General features: G+C 32.1%; 1 protein-coding gene across 1 annotated transcript in view; it reads left to right on the top strand.

The window, feature by feature from the left end:
- The window catches only part of LOC120426583 (insulin-like growth factor-binding protein complex acid labile subunit), a 222,694-nt gene that overhangs the window by 165,045 nt on the left and 42,423 nt on the right, over nt 1-15,226 (top strand). The gene's annotated exons all lie outside the window — the stretch shown is intronic.

A 15,226-nucleotide genomic window follows, 5' to 3' on the forward strand; every position in this document is an offset into this window, starting at 1 on the left:
ATCAGTTTGACTGATTTTGACTGATTTTGACGTTTGAGTGTTTTTCATCCGAATACATTTGAATTAGAGAGCATCCAAATTTGCGGACTTTCCGAATCCGCACTGTACTTCTTACAACCATAAAAAGCATCAAGGAAAAGCAAAATGCATTCTGCCGATTTACCTTTAATGAATTACTAGTAGTTACTTGAATTAATGGGAAATACACGAATTACTGGAATTACTCGAATTACTACGGAATTACAAGGTAATCACAGAATTACAGGAATTACTGCAGAATTGCGGAGTAATTCTGGAATTACTGAATTACTTACTCAAAATCCGAATGATCCCGTACTAGCTGTAACTTTTGTTTCATACATGAAAATTAATAGGCAATAAATAGAATTATAAAAGGTTTATCGAAATCATCTTTTTAACAGTTATTTTTTATTATTTTATTATTTTCTGAAGTATGTTTTCACAAACAAGAATCATGGAATTACCAGGATTACTGGGATTATTAGGAATTACCAGTATTACTCTGGAATTACTCATTAAATCCGGAATTACAGAATTACTTGCTCAAATTCCAAGTAATTCCGGATTAGTGACCAGTCTGACACGATGCTGGAAACCCCTTGGTTCCAACTGCAATTCACCATAAATCTAAATAACGGTTTGTGCCTTGGATACCATTCGTTTTTGAAAGGTCGTATGATATAATTGAAATAAAATAAACAAGCTAAAAGTTTTTACAACATCATTTTCTTATGTTTTTAGGAGTACATCAACCTAGTATTCGTCATAGTTGTTGTATTATTGATGTTTTAACAATTATATTCATAAAAAATATAATTTCACTTATTTTTTTCATACAAAAATTTTGATTTAAATGCTAATTTTTCCAAAAGGTTAATTTTCCTACCAAATTCAAACTATAATAAGTGTTTGAAAAAAGTTTTGATATAAAATGTTTTTCTTACGCTTAAATTAACCAACTCGTGAAAAAATTACATTGAAACAACTAATGTGAACTATTTTAACAATAAAATTACTTTGCACGCTTTTGTACCAAAGCCCTGTGCACGTTTGTGCTAACTCATACAAATTACCTCCCAAAACACACTTGTGCCAATTGCTAGCATGATTTTTTTTCTTATTTTCTCAGCTAAAATTTTTCTAGCATTTCAAAAGTTTTTATATTTCACAATGTCTTTAAGTAATGTCAGGTGCATACTTTAAAATTGTTAGAACAATTGTTTGTCGAATAGTTTTCCAGAAACAGTAATTCAAAGTTTAAAAATCGATTTTCTCGCAACTACCAAAATGTCAGTTAGTATAAGAGAGCACACCGCTATCGAAATATCGCTTTTCTATACGTTCAAACGGTATCTGCAAGCATTCGTTTCAATATGTCCTGGACAGCACTCAGCAAACGACACGTGGGACATATTTTGGTTCCCACGTGCACAGCAGCATAAAGCTTTTACCATATCAACAAAATCGAAACCGTGCGAGCGAGTCAAACAAACCTGAAAAGGCAGCAAATAGCCAATCGGAAGTTCTATTTGGTCACTTTTCAAACGCAGAACAAAAGCTTCCCCGGAGCCGGGGAATAAATCATGGAAAAATAACAGTTCAATTTTCGGAGCTTCTAAAGCAAGCAGCGCATTTCGCAGAGCTGACCTGAGCGGCGAAAAGTTTTTTTTTGTTGTTGTTCACAGGGGGAGGAGAAAGCTGTCACGCGCTATCAGCGAGGAAAGTGATTCAGATTTATTCTAAAAATAACTTTGGCAAAGATTTGAAAAATCCATAAAGTGGCTTACTCACTGACTCATTTACCGGCCAAAAATACTCAGCCTCTTCCATGTCTGACGACTGTCAGATTTGGCTCAACATTGACATAGTGCCTAAAGAACTCTCTCCCACAAACTGACCAGCTCGATAACACTCTCACTTACTCATCTACTCACTCACTCACTTACTCATTCACTCACTCAAACATTCACTCACTCACTCAATCAAACGTCAACTCCCTAACTCATTAATTCCTTAACTCTCTCATTCACTCACTTACTCACTCACTCACTCACGGCAACTCACTGTCTCACTGACCTACTGACCTACTCAAACATTCACTCACTCATTGACTCGCCCACTAGCATCGAAAATATTAATTCTAGGCATTTAATCTGTATCACGAAAAAGCTGAAAATACTGTTTAAAACGCGAATCAAAAATAGTCAGAAAAAACGAAATGTATTTAAAATGTATGGAAAATACTGTTTTTTTTTTTGTTTATTGGTATAACTTGTTTATGCCACTGCAAATATTTTTTAATATTTATGTCCCTCGACTCTGACCAAATACTTAAGGGAGCATCAAAATAAAAATATATAAAAATTTAAATAAAAAGCCTTGGTTTCAACATTTGGATGAAAAAAAGTATTTAAAAAAGGCATTATACATCAGTTCAGTTGTTTTCCAATCATTAGTTTCCAAAATATCGATGTATTGACGGATTTTTTTTCAACGAATTTGGTCTAATTTTTGAATTTTATATTAGTAATTTTAAGTCAAATTTTTATGCTGTGGATTTGCTTTGGCAAATGATTTTTGTATTTTTTAATTCGGCTGAAACTTTTTTGGTGCCTTCGGTATACCCAAAGAAGCCATACAAATTTGGCAGCTGTCCATACAAAAATGGTTTATGAAAATTCGAAAACCTGTATCTTTGCGTATCGGCAAAATTGAAGGTATGGATAAGGACTACTGAAAAAGACACTGAAAAAAAATGATACACGGTAAAAAACTTTTGGTAATTTTTAATTTAACTTTTTGTTAATAAAACTTGATTTGCAAAAAAACACTATTTTTATTTTTTTTTATTTTTTGATATGTTTTAGAGGACATAAAATGCCAACTTTTCAGAAATTTCCAGGTTGTGCAAAAAATCTTTAGCCGTGTCATGAATTTTTGATTCAATACTGATTTTTTCAAAAACCTTCCACAATAGGGTTGGGAAAATGAGCCTGCGGTTTCGCTACCTTTTTCTAAGTAAGTCAAGCATCAACATTTCCCGTGCTCCGCATCCTTTTTCCTCTCCCGGTGTATGGTGGAGATGGGAGCGGCCGGCAATGGATGGCTTTCATGGTGCTGTCTGTCCTGTTCTGATAGAATTGGTTTTAATTCCTTTTAATCAATTTCTAAGCAACCTGGGCTGGACAATCATCACACATACATGATACGAATGCGAATACTGATTTTTTCAAAAACCGAAATATTGGTCGCAAAAATTTGACAACTTCATTTTTCGATGAAAAATTAAATTTGCAATCAAAAAGTACTTTAGTGAAATTTTGATAAAGTGCACCGTTTTCAAGCAATAGCCATTTTTTTTTTGAAAATAGTTTATTAATTTTTTAAATTAGTGCACATGTTTGCCTAATATTTTTGAAAAACTGAGAAAATTCTCCATATTTTTTTTGTTTTTTTTTTTAACGACCCTTAGTTGCAAGAAATATTGCCATGCAATAGTTTAAAAACAGGAAAATTGTCTCACCCAAACAACCCATCATTTTCTAATGTCGATATCTCAGCAACTAATGGTCCAATTTTCAATGTTAAAATATGAAACATTCGTGAAATTTTCTAATCGCTTCGAAAAAAATATTTTAATTTTTTAAATCCAGACTAGTTGGGCCCTTGGAAATGTTAGTCTTGATTTAAAAAAAATTAAAATATATATTTTTAAAACATTGAAAATCGGACTATAAGTTGCTGAGATATCGACATAAGAAAATGGTTAGTTATTTGAGAGACTTAAAAAAAAAATCCTGTTTTTAAATCTTTGCATTGCATTATATCTGTAACTTAGGGTCGTATGGACAAAGTTCAAAAATGAAAGATATAGACAATTTTCTCAACTTTTCAAAAATATTTGTTTTCAAGTGTGAGCAAAATGGGCACTAATTTTAAAAACGTTACTTAATCCACCTTTAGGTGGTTGGTGCCTTCCTCATATTCATAAAGTCAATATATTCAGTAAAAATAGCAACATTCCCCTTAACATGTTTAACAAATCAACTTTATTACTCATTTCTTTTGATATGGTTCGCAGACCTTCAATATTTCTGGCTCATCGGCAAGGTCTGATAAAAAACCTATCCAACGATAGTTCGCATGGAAGATTCAGACAATATCTGAAATCCGACCTCTTAAAAGTGTATAAATAACACTTAAGTGCCAATGACTTTTGATAGGGTTGTCAGATATGCAATGTTTTGGGCTCATTGGAAAGGTCTTTTTTATACCTTTCTGAAAATGTATAACATGATAGGGTTTCTTGCAAAAACCACCCTTTTTACAATCTTCCGGACATACGCCAAAATCGTTTTTTTAGCATAACTTTTGAAGTACTTAACTAAACTTGCTGATTTTAAATAGAGACCTATGGGACCCCAAGATGGATCGAATGAGACCAATACGGTCAAATTCCGTTCATCCAGTCCGGAGATAATCGAGTGACAATTTTTTTGTCCACCCACCTACACACATCCACACAGACATTTGCTCAGAACATGATTCTGAGTCGATAGGTATATGTGAAGGTGGGTCTACGAGGTCGAATTAAGAAGTTCATTTTTCAAGTGATTTTATAGGCTTTCCTCAGTAAGGTGAGGAAGGCAAAAATGAATAACTGTTTCTATTTTGAAAAAAAGTTACCTGATAACTGCTTTAACTTGAAAACGGTGCACTTAATCAAATTTTCAATAAAGTACTTTTTGATTGCAAATTTGATTTTTCATCAAAAATGAAATTGACAAATTTTTGCGATCAATATTCAATTTTTTGAAAAAAAATCAATCAATATTCAAAAATTTATAACTCGGTCAAAGATTTTTTCCCCTTTCAGGAAATTTCTGGAAAGTTGGCATTTGATATCACCTAAACATATCAGAAAGTAAAAAAATTAAAAATAGTGTTTTTTTTTGCAAATTATGTTTTAGTGACAAAAAGTGAAATTTAAAATCACCAAATTGTTTTTACCGTGTATCATATTTTTTCAATGTAGTCCTTATCCATACCTACAAAAAAAAACAAAGTTGACTTTATAGCTGTCGGCCACCATTGCTAGTACCAACCACTAGTGTCTTCCTTTTTATCTACAAGGACTTCGCCGCCCTGGGCTCCTAAGTGTATGAAAGTATGGCACGGAGCGACGGCGCCGAATACCCATATTTACACAAAGAATTTTAGAGCGCCCGCCGCGGGATTCGAACCGGCGACCTCTGGATTGGAGTCCAGTGCGCGGTCCGATTGATCCACACGGGCGGGATCCATACCTACAACTTTGCCGAAAACACCAAATCGATAAAAAATTCCTTCCAAAGATACAGGTTTTCGAATTTTCATAAATCATTTCTGTATGGACAGCTGCCAAATTTGTATGGAAAAGTATATGGACAAACTATTGATGCAAAATGGCTTGTTTGGGCATACCGAAGGCACCATAAAGTTTCAGCCGAAATATAAATTACAAAAAAATCTAATGACCAAAATCTCAGAGAATTGCTCAAATTCGAAATTTTAGTCGTAAAACACTTTTAATAACGATTTTTTTTCATTATTTCATTCTTTACAAGGCTATGGAAACGAAAATTGAAAAATATATTTAAAGCTGCTTGAAAAATATTGTTTGAATTCATGAAAAGTCAACTACTAAAAAATGGAAAATGATTATAACTCGAAAACGTTGCACTTAATCATAATTAAACTGTAATACAGTAAACAGTAAACTGCTAACTATCGTTGTTTTCTAATTGTTGTAATTATTTGGACAAAAACCCACTACTTCCTAAAACTAAGGGGTAATATTGGTCAAAATCAAGTTTTCATGAAAAAATAATAAAAATCGCATCGACTATTTCTCAATTTTCCTGATCATAAAAAAATGCTGTCATAGACTCCACATCTTCGTTTATTTTTGAAGCAATTTTGCATGAACAACCTCCAAACTTGTAAGGAGACTTGTATGTAGAAACTAATGAAACAAAACAACTTATTTGACAACTTACTTAAAAAAAAATGCCATGAAAAGCCAATTTGCGAAAATGTAGAGAATTTATTTAAATTCGAAGCACAATTTTTTGCTTCTTTTTTTGCGCAAATCAAGTTTTTTCGGAACAGAATTTTCTCAAAATGACTTTCTGAATTCGAGATAGTGAAAAAAACGTCATAAAAAATGCATTAAATGCTTTGACATGTCTTGAAAACACCTCAAAACAAACCAAATTGCTCGATGGAACCATCGATGTAAACAGCAAACCCCCAAAGATCGAATCCAACCAGAGGAAAACCAAAAAAAGCTTCCCTCTCCCCCACTTTTGCGTGGGTGTGACAGCGCTGATGGTCTTGTTTACAGCTTAAATGTCCTGCAACTGATTGGAGCGGAATGGAAGCAAATTGGTGGGTGGAAATGCTTATGCTTTTTGTTGTTGCTCCTCTTCAGAACCACACAAAACAGTGGGTTTGAATTGGAATAAACACGCCATTTCGATCGACTTGTGGTTTTTTTTTTTTGCTTTATCATATCGAGAGGAAGCTAGGAGTACCCACGAGGGAATGATAATGAAGCGGAAATGGATTTAAGCTCAACCACGATTGTTATACTTATTTTCATAGTTTTTTAAAAGTTACTTTGATTAAAAGTTCTCAAATGAGAATTAAGTCTTTTTGTGTGATGAAATTATTATGATTATGGGTACTGTAAACATCAAAATTACATTTTTATAATGAAAAACATATATCTATAAGAAAACACGGTCAATTTTTAAACAGAGAAAGTCACCTTCAAGTTAAAAAAAGACACGCCCCGAAACTGACTCTCCCAAAAGTTCTCCCATCATTAATAGGCAAAGGGAAAGTAAACTTTTATCGCAATCCAGGAGTGCTGCCAAGCCGAGTAAGTTGGCATTAACGATTGTTTGGGAAGGGTGGCGAAAACTTTGCCTGTTTATTTGCTTGCTTTCAACGGTGAGATTTTCTCGCTCCCAGTTAACTACTAACGACGCAACTGACAATCAAAGTTGCTTTTCCTCTTGGAAAATCGGCCCAAAATCACGTTCCATTATAATGGGTGTGACAACGATTTGTTTGAGCTGTTAAGTAGATTTTTGCTTTTATTTATTCGCTGTGAGCTTTTTTTTTTTTTGTTCGAAAAAGTAATGGCCCAAATTGATTGATTTGGGCAAGATCATTTCGTCGTCTAGGGTAGAGTAGTCATCAATGAGACACGGGGAACAATGATAAAATGGCTCTCACAAGACGTAGTTTCAACCAATCAGGCTCATATTTGGGGGAAAGGTGTGTCTACTAGATACACGTCTGCCATAATAGTGGCTTTGGTTATGGACGCTCCCTTGCAAAGTTATTCATACATGTTTGATTCTGGGGTGTAAAAGTAAATTATGACTAAAAATTACATTTTCGCTCATAGACTGCCATTAACACAAAAACTAATATTTCTCCAAATTTCTTTCGTCATTTCACAGGCCATTAGTTGGGCTACAATGTCCTTTCATTAGGTTTGGCCAAAATTTAAAATATACTCAGAATCCAGGGCTGTCTCATTGTTCCCCACTCCTTTCAGCCCATGGGTAACAATGAGACACTTTGATTTTTCTTCATTAAACTTTTCAAAATCTATGGAAATCTTTCAAAACATGAATTGGAAGTGAATTTTGGCATATTTAGTGAGTTTGAACTTCATTTAACCAAAAATATAAAGTTATTTGGTAAAATATATGGATTTTACAAAATTTAAATACTTTTTAGTATAACTGTTGTTATTTGAAGTTTCATGTTGACAAAATTGCTTGAAAATGTTCAAAGCAAGTCATCTGCAATGGAACAATACAAAACATGATATTTTACTAGAAAAACTATTGATTTTCATAGAGTGTCTCATTGTTCCCCAGCTGTCTCATTGTTCCTGCCAAGTGCGTCTACAATGAGACAGTTGAATAACTCTGGTTGTAGAGGTCGGATCGATCTCATATTTTGGTCAATGTTAGAACACATTAAAAGAAAGAAAATGCAACAAAAAGCTCTTTAAAACATGCTAATGAAAAAAATACAAAAATCGTTGAATGTTAAAAATCAAAAGTGTCTCATTGATGACTACCCTACCCTAGTATAGGGGAGGGAGATTGTATTTGATTGATCCCAGATCTCCGCTTTTGATTTGATTTGGCCTTATCCTCTAATTAATGGCTGGCAATTTGCTTGAAATCCAATTATCAAGGGATCTTTTTTTTTTACTTCATGCTATCGAGACAATCTAGTGTTTTGCTCAAATCAGTTTGTCCCTTCCGAAGAGTTTGCCCTTGACGTAGATTAGAGAAAAATGCGATGGCAAAAAAAATATTCTGGAATGATTTCCTCTCCTTCCTTGTTCTCCTGCTTGTGCAATTCAATTGGAAATTCCCTTTCAGGAAGGCGAATCTTTCTCCCCTTTTTTGAAAGATGATGTGGAAAATAGACAAACTATTAACTGGTGATATTTTGAACCAAATATTTGAAAGCAATAAAAAATTGATATGTTTAATTTAAATTTAATTTGAAGTTAATTTAACAAAAATATTGCTGTAATTTTTTTTATTTATGATGATTTTTTTTGAATTAAAGAAAATTTTATTTATTTATTTATTTTGCACAAGATTCTAAAATGGTTCAAAATTCAAAGAACTATGTTAACAGCTGAAACCCAAATATTCTTTTTTCAAAAACTTGCATAAGAAAACAAAAAGCTAGGTGTCGGATTGAACATTGAAAGGATAATTTTATTTTAAAAGCATTCAAAATTTTACAAAATTCATTTCATATTTCCTATAGGGGCCATCCATAAACCACGTGGACACGTTAAGGAGAGAAGGAGGCAAGTATTATTATGTTTGTTGCTTGTTTTATTGTTCATTTCCTTGATGAAATTTAACATAACAAACAAATTCATTCAACACGAAATTTAATTGTGTTTTGTTGATTTGAATTGTGAACAAAAATTAAGCATTTGTTTTCATTATTAAAGAAATATAAAATTTGATTTTGAGCAAAAGTATTTTTTTTGTCTATGCAAAAAAATATCAAGTGAACATTAAAAATCCCTTCTATTGCGCTAAATTTTATTTTAATAAATTGTAAAATTTGAGATTATTTCAAACATGAATATAACGAAACCAGGGACACTTAAACAAGGACTTTTCATTAGTGCACCAAAAATAAGGTTGAAAGTGGCTTCAAATTATTTATTTTTTCAAATAAATAATATGGCTTCAAAAATGTATAACTCGGGGGCAATTTTCACATACTTCTCTGAAGCTCAAAAGTTCCTTGTTTGTCCCTTAGAACATATATTTTAAATTTATCTAAAATTTCAATTCAAAAATCGGATTTGCAAATGCAGCTTTAAGTAATTAAAAATTTATTGAAAAATCTGCATTTTATTTAAATATTGTAAACTTTTTCCAAACCTCAATTAATACCTTTTACTTTGCAGAAGACTCCATATCGATCGGAAAATTATTTCTCTTGCTACATTTTTACCTACCATTTTTATATGGATAGCTACCAGAATTGTATGGAGACTTGTATGAGCAAACTAATGATGCAAAATGGCTCAAAAGGGTCATAAGAAAGCCTCCTGGAAAGTTTTAGTCAAATATAAAATGCAAATGAAATTTATTTCCGTTTCCTTATGTACTTAAAAAGAAAAAAACACAATTCTACACAATTCTAATCGACAAAACATAATTCAATTTCGTGTTGAATGATTTTGTTTGTTACTTCAACAAAATTGTAAATTCCAAATCAAAAATGTTCTTTTGATTTGTTAATTTCAAACACATAAAAGCTATTTGAATCAATTTTAAAAGCAGTTATTAAATTTTAATCTTTATTGATTCTTGAATGTAAGGAATAATAAAAAAATAGAAAAAAAAATAAGATTAAATGGCTGCTTTATAATCAGATTTTTGAAACAAAAATTTTAATGGTTATAAAATTTCATAAAAATTAAAATAATCGGGTTCAGTGAATAACTCAATAGTTTGAGCTTTTGGTTTTTTTTTTTGTGTTTTTGAAACCGAAAATTAAAAATTTAAAAACAACCAAAAAGCATAAATAAAAAAATTGTTTATTGTGCTTCTAAAAAATATATCTAGAACTTTACACTAGATTGCATTTTAAGGTTTTGATTGTTTTTTTTTTTCGAATCAAAAAAAATTTGGTAAAATTAATTTGCTTTAAAATTTATTAAAACCTACACAGGAAAAAAAAGTTGAATTTTGGAATGTTGAAAATTTGGTAGGTTAAATATTACTTCTTTTTTTGTGTAATATTAGGCCGTTGCAAATATTTTTTGAAGTTTATTTCCTCAGAGGCGAGGGACACAAAGTCGAGGGGGTGAGGCGAAAAAATAAAAAAAAAAGTTTGAAAATTGAATTTAGGAGCCATGGTTTTAACATTAGAATGAAAAAAGTGTTTTAAAATGCATTATACACCTGTCCAGTTGTTTTGCAATCATAAGTTTTCAAAATATCTAAGTATTGACGAAAATCACATCGGTAGAACTTGATATTCAAAAAGAGGGATTTATACGGTGCTGCCTCTAGCGGTGGAGAGCTCCAACTTTTATAACAGATTTTATAATAGATATCTCCGAGGGGTTGATCAACAGCACGATTTTTTTTCTCCAGCCTGAGCAAATAACTCGAAACACAACTTTAGAACCCCTTGACTGATAGAAACTGGAATAAACTGTTATACACATAAAAGAAAACAAAATCGTAGCTGGCCATGCAAAAAACACTTTTCAAATGTTTACAAATTTCCGTCCATCTTCAGGAACCATTTTCGTTAATATTCCAAGGCGTCCTAAAAGAAACGGATTTCCATAAAAAAAACATAGTGCGAATAAATGTATTGTGTGATCATTGCTTGTTCGAGAACCGGAGAAGTGCCAGCTGAATGGATTGTTATCCGGTGGTTGGGGATAGTTCGATCTGTTACGACTCGTAACATACGAGCCTTATTTTTATGATTCTTGTACCATGAAGACGTAAGTTGAACTGAAATAAACATTACGCTCAAAAGGTAGGTTAATTATTTGAAAAAAAGTGTTTCATCGATACAATTTAATTGTGCCTCCAAGTGATCACATCCGCTGTCTTTGTTTATGTCACCAGGCCAAGTTTTTTCAACTTTCAATTTGGAATCTTGGTGGGGGTAGTTGATTATGGAAGATGTTACACAAAACGCTTAACATTGAGTGGAATGGCCAGTTTAGCGGAAGCACAATTGTTAAAAAGATGCAAATCGTGACGAGCTTGTTTGTTTTGATTCGTTGCTACGAATGTCAGTCTAACTGGTATACATCTTCTTTTATGAGATCGTAGAGTGCTGAGAAATCATCCACGACAAATTTATCGTAGAACACTAATGAACCGATTTCTCGTCACAGTTTTTGAACAAAAAATTGTTCAGAGTTCCACGGATGTGCGAAAATGTTATTTTTCGCGGAAAACAAAGTTTTTGCGGTGCTGTGCATTGGAACTTCATAAAAATTCAACATATTTTTAATCCAGCCCAAACATGCTAAATATGATTATCAATGCAGTAAGATGCATTTTAGATTGTTTTCAGTTAATTTAACTTCTTTTTTCATAGACATTTTGAAAAGGGGGGCGACATAAACTTTGAAAAATATTTGCAACGACCTTACATAAAAAAATGTGTAAAAATGTGAACCTGATGAATATTCATCAAAAAACTGATGAAAATTCATCATTTTCTGAGGTAAAATTAATCATTTGTTTTTGACACAAAATCTGTCACCATTTCCTGATGAATATTACCATAATTTTTTTTTCTGTGTAACAACAAAATTTGAAATAAAATCAACGATTGGCACGGTACCAACAAAGTCACCAACTTCCCTTCACTCAACTCCTTCCTACAACGCCTTCCTTCTTCCCCCAGGAAATCGGAATTTATATTCCTCAAATGCTTCAAATTCCACCCCATCACTTCAGCAAGCGGCAATTGAAAATGATAAATATCTTTCATTCGTAACCCAGGATTGCGTTTATTATTGAAGCAAAAACACGAAACGAACGAACGGTGATAATTTGCCTTCCGCCAGCTGAGCAATATTAGGCAAGTAAATATCCAATATTATGATTGATTTGGAGCTGCTTTTTCTTGACACAGTCCCGCGCGCGTTGACCGATTTTGATTTGAAGGAATGAAAATTGGATCTGGGTTGAGTGGGTGGAAATAATTTCCTACAGTCAATGGGAAAAAAAAGTGACACTCTTCCTCGTTAGTTTTGATTGATGTTGGGAAAGCAGTGGATTGCGGAGGCGTGAAATCTGATTAGGACTGATTGGAAAATTTTCACTCTACCCTCCACTCCCCACCTCCACAGCTGAATTTGATTTACGTGATGGATTTTGAGATGATTCATAGCTGTGAAGAAATTATATAGATACAATTTATCCTGTAAATTAAAACACTTTTTGATGAAGTTATGTGCTGTAGTTGATGAGTTTTGACAAGATTGTTTTTTTATGTTAGCTCTTTGAAATATTTTTCACAGAATAAAGTCGGTAAATTTACTGCAAGATTCATAGTTATCTTTGCTCTTCAAAATTCATCCCACGAAAACTGTGAGCAGAGCTTTTGCCGAATTGCACCACAACCATGGTGCTTGTTGAACATAAAATGCTGCGTACGGAAAACTTGTGAGGGCTTTTTCTACGAACTTTTTTGATGTAATATTACCCCCACCCCTCTCAGAATTTCTTTCCATCACCGTTTTTTCCCTTCCCATCGTGGCCTGGTTGTTTTTTATGATGATTTTTGATATCACTCGACGATGCTCACTTTCTTGCAAGTATTTTTCTGCACACTCTTTTTTTAAGGGGTTTACTGCACGTGAACATGACGTATACGTGTGAGTGCGGTTGAGACCTTCTAATAAGGTACCACGTGTGCCGGGGTCTTTTTGTGACTTCCAGGCCGGATGCTGCATGGTAAATTTCCATACCACTGCAAAAAGATTGGTGAATAGTTATGTTTGGGGACGTTGAGAAAATTTTAGATTTTTATTTTTTCAAATAATATTTTAATTTTATTTTTATTTTTTGCAGCAATCATCAAAACTTTTTTTCTTTATTTTAGTTCTTTGCGTCCGTCATGCTTTATAATTCACTGCACTTTTGGTGCACAAAACATGTCGAAAAAAAGTCATTAGGGGTAAATTTTATCAAAATCAAGTTCCTGTGAAAAAAATTTTTTTTTTGCGTTTTATTTATTTTCGTAAAGAATGTTATTTTTATCTCAGCAGTCTCAAAATACAGGCTTTCGAATATTTCCGTAGAATTTTGTATTGACAGTCCCCAAATTTGTATGAAGAAACCAGTGTGATAAAAAATCAATGTATAAGAAATCGATGAAAATTTGGAACATAGTTTAATCCAAATAAAAAAATAGCAAAAAAAAATGTTTTTAGCAGATTCTTCTTGCTAAATTTTGCACTACATAAAACAAAAAGAAACAAAAAAAAACAAAAAACAAAAAAAAACAAAAAACAAAAAAACAAAAAACAAAAAACAAAAAACAAAAATCAAAAAACAAAAAACAAAAAACAAAAAACAAAAAACAAAAAACAAAAAACAAAAAACAAAAAACAAAAAACAAAAAACAAAAAACAAAAAACAAAAAACAAAAAACAAAAAACAAAAAATAAAAAACAAAAAACAAAAAACAAAAAACAAAAAACAAAAAACAAAAAACAAAAAACAAAAAACAAAAAACAAAAAACAAAAAACAAAAAACAAAAAACAAAAAACAAAAAACAAAAAACAAAAAACAAAAAACAAAAAACAAAAAACAAAAAACAAAAAACAAAAAACAAAAAACAAAAAACAAAAAACAAAAAACAAAAAACAAAAAACAAAAAACAAAAAACAAAAAACAAAAAACAAAAAACAAAAAACAAAAAACAAAAAACAAAAAACAAAAAACAAAAAACAAAAAACAAAAAACAAAAAACAAAAAACAAAAAACAAAAAACAAAAAACAAAAAACAAAAAACAAAATCATTAAAATCAAACAAATCAACAAAATCAACTAAATCAACTAAATCAACTAAATCAACTAAATCAACTAAATCAACTAAATCAACTAAATCAACTAAATCAACTAAATCAACTAAATCAACAAAATCAACAAAAATAAGTTTAAATGGGTTAAACCCTGCTTATTTAATATTTGCAATCGTTTACGTTAAACGGTAGATTTTTTTAATTTCGCAATATTTATCAATTATTATAATTATTTTAGAAAAAAAGAACGAAAAAGTGTCAACTGTTTCCTTTCATACACTGAAAAAAATAATGTAAATTTGGAAGCTTTAATTTTGGAAGGTTGAATATTACCTCTTTTATGATGTAATTTTACCTCAATTTAGACTGAAAAAGTGACATTACACCAGAAAAGTGGTAAAATTACACATTTCCAGAGGTAAAATTACACCTTTTTTCTGACATAAAAGATGTACCCCTTCCCAGATGTAATATTACCATGATTTTTTTTTCTGTGTACTTTAAGCTGAAGGTATAAAATATGAACCAGCATTGTTCTTCACGATTCAGAGGCCATCCAGTTCTTTACCTGCCAGACAGACAAAAACCCTGCCAAAGAATACTTCTTCCAAAAGTTACTATCTCTGCTCGGAAAGGATTTCCTCTGTTTTATCTGCTTATTTCCAAGACAATATCTCTCACCAAACACATTTTCTTCGCACGAAATTTGCGTCGTATTACGTTTTTGTACTGGCAAGTTGCTGGAAAGGATTTCCATGTTTGGCCATATTTTTTTACCATGATCCGAGTTTGTCTACCACTTCCAAGTCTGCCAGCGCGCTCGCACCCAGGAAAACAACCTCAACAGCAAGTTGTACGTTATGATAACCGTATTTTCCGGCAGCACTTTTCTTTTGCCGGGAAAAAAACCGTGTTTGCACCAAAAAGTTGGTCGGGCCCAAAAATTGAATTCAGCAGCAGCAGCACATATGCGTTGTAAATCATAGCATTTGCAAATCTGATGAAATGCGAGGGAGGGAAATATATTCAATTTTGTTCGCATTTTTGTTGGTGCTGTTACCGTGTAATAAGCTAAACTT

Source organism: Culex pipiens, chromosome 2 (genome assembly GCF_016801865.2).
Source record: "Culex pipiens pallens isolate TS chromosome 2, TS_CPP_V2, whole genome shotgun sequence".
Lineage (NCBI taxonomy): Eukaryota > Metazoa > Arthropoda > Insecta > Diptera > Culicidae > Culex > Culex pipiens.